We start from the raw sequence: 3,817 nt of genomic DNA on the forward strand, positions 1-3,817 counted from the left end.
TAGATTCTTATTATAAAACCACATTGAAACCAAAGAGAAAGGGTTTATGAATAGCCGCAGATGAAGGCATACACGAGAGTGTAAACTGGAACAAGTTTTCGATTCTTTTCATCGATTAAGGTAAAAATATATACTTTTGTGATTAAACTCACACTCTCTTTCGTGTTAGGTGCTCCTGTTTGTATCAGAGATTGAGATTCTTATAGCCCAATTCAACGATAAACTCACCGAGTTCATAAATTTTAAATTTTGGTGGTTCTCGGTTTTTAGAAAAATGAAGAGGTTTCATTCGATATTTAAGCTGATCCGATGAAAAATATTTACAAATAATATTTCCCAAGGATGGAAATAGTTGTCAACGCAACTCTAAATTTATTTAATAATATTTATTACCATAAGTTTGATATAAAGGACGTGTTCGGCAAAATTAGTTGGTAGTTACCAACTAATAACTGGTAGATAGTAGTTGGTAGCGGGTAGCTGATAACTAGTAGTTGTTGTTTTTATTTGTTATATAAGTGTTCGAAAAATATAGCGGGAAACTTTTAAAACATGTTAAATTACATAAAATTGCATCTTTTAATATATAAAACAGAAACATAATAATAAAAAGTTGATTGTCTAACTTTTCTTTTTCAAAACTAGGAAATGTTCGATAATTATGTATTATTACAAAATCAAAAGTCATACGACAACATAAAAAATATACTAATAAAATTATAATACTTGTTCTTTAAGGTTTTGTAATTATTTAACTTTGTATGAGCATCTTTTTCAAAAATTGGTTGAAGATCTTTTCATTTAATTGAAGAGGTACGAACCATTCTTTATAATATATTTTTTTAAGATATCACATAAAATCATATAGACTTATCTGTCCAATCAAAATTTTTTTCCATTATCATTATTCATACCTGACTTTGAATTCAAATAACATATTATTAAAAGTGTATAAACACATGTAAGCTAATATAATAAACAAATTGAAGGTTTTATAGGAATAAGAAGTTGTATAAGAATTGAAAGCAATAGTAAATAATAATTAAAAAAAAAAAAAAAACAACCAATAAGAAATTTTACCATAAAAAGATTTGCTTTAATGCAACTTGCTGCCCTCTAGATGACAATAGCAATTTCATGAGTTTCAATTCCTTTTCCTTTTTGATAATTAAAAACTCATATATAAGAATTATGATTAATGGGATATGATTCATTAATATGGATAGTTAAATGGGATTCGTTAATATTAGATCTTACCATTGAATAACTAGCTACCCTTTATATACAATAACCTTTAGACAGCGGGTTTGAATTTATGGGATATGATTCATTAATATGAATGGTCAACGAGACTCATTAAGCCCACAAACTTGCTAGTATATCACAAAAAAAGCTCGATGTGGCAAAATGGTCAAAAACCCATAATCAATTAACGTAAATGATGTATCATGTATATTTCTTTGATTGTTCCATGTTGGGATGCCTATGTAAAAGCAGGTTTAAGCTTTAAAGCTTAAGTATGTGCATATGTGTATATTTATAATGTATAACCTATGAAAAATAATTTCATTGTATATATTGTTTTGGTTTTATACATGTATCATGTATATACACACAAATACATAACATAAATCTTGTTTTTACCTAGGCATCCCTACATGTTCCATACCAATTTAAATAACATTAATCTTTAATTTTACAAAGAATTTCAAGAAATAAAAACTAATTACAACATGTTTCAAGGGATAATGACTTAGGAGGGTAATTAGGTTTCCAGTTTGTCCGTATTAGGTCACTAAGGTTTTTTTTTGTGCTTATTAGACCAATATGGTTGTTATTACCGTTTACAAATACTCATTTTTACTAAGGTTTTTTTTTTTGTGCGTATTAAACTAATATGGTTGTTATTACCGTTTAAAAATAGTCATTTTTACTGGTAAAAATGAGTATTTGTAAACAGTAATAACAACCATATTGGTCTAATAAGCACAAAAAAAAAACCTTAGTGACCTAATATGGACAAACTGGAAACCTAATTACCCTCCTAAGTCCTTAACCCTAAATTTAAAGACATTGAGAATATATGACCATCAACAGTAAACTAGTTCGTTTAGAACTCCCATCGTCCAATATAACCTGCTACTCATCTATATGACGAAGCTCTTCATCTATAGTCGTCCCTTTGGGGACATCCGATAAAATTGCAACGATACAGAGAAGATTAGCATGGCCCCTGAGCAAGGATGACACACACAAATCGAGAAATGGTCCAAAAAAAATTTAAACCCTTCGTCGTCTTTTTTGGAACCCTAATTCAAATTTCAAATGCTAATAGAGTTCAATTGCAATTCTTACGTTTCGGTAGTTCATCTACTGAAGTCATGATCAGACAACATGTAGATTACATGGTCAGATTGATCTTCTTGTTGATATCTACAACCATTTGTGGCAAGTAAGGGTGATCTTTCTTTTTATAAAGTATCCTTTAAGTCTTTTACTTTTCCTGTCATTAAGTTTCATGCTTTATAAACTTCTGTTTATGTGTTGTATATAGTCTGTATGTGTTTGTTTATGTGCTGATTTTTTATTAATTTTGCAACTTCAGTTTCTTAGTTGATGTTGTGGTTTTGTTTTTTATAAAATAATTGATAATAGGCATCCTCTACAAGTCCATGTTGATTTTACATTTCCATTCGTTATCAAATGTAGACATTGATGGGAGGTATCAAAGTAAGATTGTATTTGTACATATGGATGTGTTCATGTAAACATTTAAATGACAAAAAAGAAGTTATTGATAAAATGTTGCATATTTATATAATGAAGATCATCAATCGTATGAGTTTTTATACTGAGAAGTCCTGGAAGGGTTGTGAGATAAGTTTAAATGGAAGCAACTATTTCCACTCGAACAAGTTAGTCACATTGAATAGTATGCATGTTTTCTAAATAATTAGGGTTAATGACTTAGGAGGGTAATTAGTTTCCATTTTGTTCGTATTAGGTCACTTAGTGACCTAATACAGACAAACTGGAAACCTTATTACCCTCCTAAGTCATTATGTTTCAAAAAAGTGAATTTCATCCCCATATGATCACTGTTGACCCACATAACACTTTAGATCATGCATGTATGGCAAAAAGAAGGCATGCATGCCTTTCACTATGTATGAATTTCTTTGCAATTTTTGTTATATTTCATTGGTTTAATTCACATGCTCTAATGATTATTTTTCTTGTTCATCATAGATAATAGGACTGATCAACAATTAATGTATTAAAAAAAAAACTCTGATGAAGATGAAACATAGAGAAATTTGTGAACAATACATAGACATGAATTGAAAATTTACCTTGTTGGATGAAGATTCTTGATTGCATGGGAGAGGAACAAGAACGACATAGGTTCTTGTGACACACGCACAATGGAGAAACGAACGTGATTACAGTGGAAGTACCGGAATCATAAGATACATGAGAGGCAATTTGGTAATTTTGTTATATTAGGGTTGGAGCTTTTTGTTGAACGCTTCACCAAGAAGCATTTGATTTTAGAGCTTTTTGGTTTGGCTAGAAGCTTAACGTCGTTGCAACCGAAGGAGACTTTTTTTTTCAAGCTTTTTCTTAAAAGCTACAAGCCATAAGATTGTAAAAGTTATGTGCCGAACACACCCAAAAAGAAATGGAGGTTATGGCTGGTATGTAATGTTTTAGAAACCGGTTTTTTAGTTGAACCGGTATGGTGATCCTTTCCCGGTTTAACCGGTTCGACCGGTCAACCCGTTTCTATAATTTTCATTTTTTTCCTATTTTCTTA

General features: G+C 30.3%; 1 non-coding gene across 1 annotated transcript; it reads left to right on the plus strand.

The window, feature by feature from the left end:
- Nucleotides 1-2,176: 2,176 nt before the first annotated feature.
- Nucleotides 2,177-2,284, plus strand: LOC111900608 (U6 spliceosomal RNA). Its single transcript, XR_002853252.1, has one exon. It is a non-coding gene; the product is annotated as a U6 spliceosomal RNA (small nuclear RNA).
- Nucleotides 2,285-3,817: the final 1,533 nt, after the last annotated feature.

The sequence above is a fragment of the Lactuca sativa genome, chromosome 8 (assembly GCF_002870075.4).
Source record: "Lactuca sativa cultivar Salinas chromosome 8, Lsat_Salinas_v11, whole genome shotgun sequence".
Classification (NCBI taxonomy): domain Eukaryota; kingdom Viridiplantae; phylum Streptophyta; class Magnoliopsida; order Asterales; family Asteraceae; genus Lactuca; species Lactuca sativa.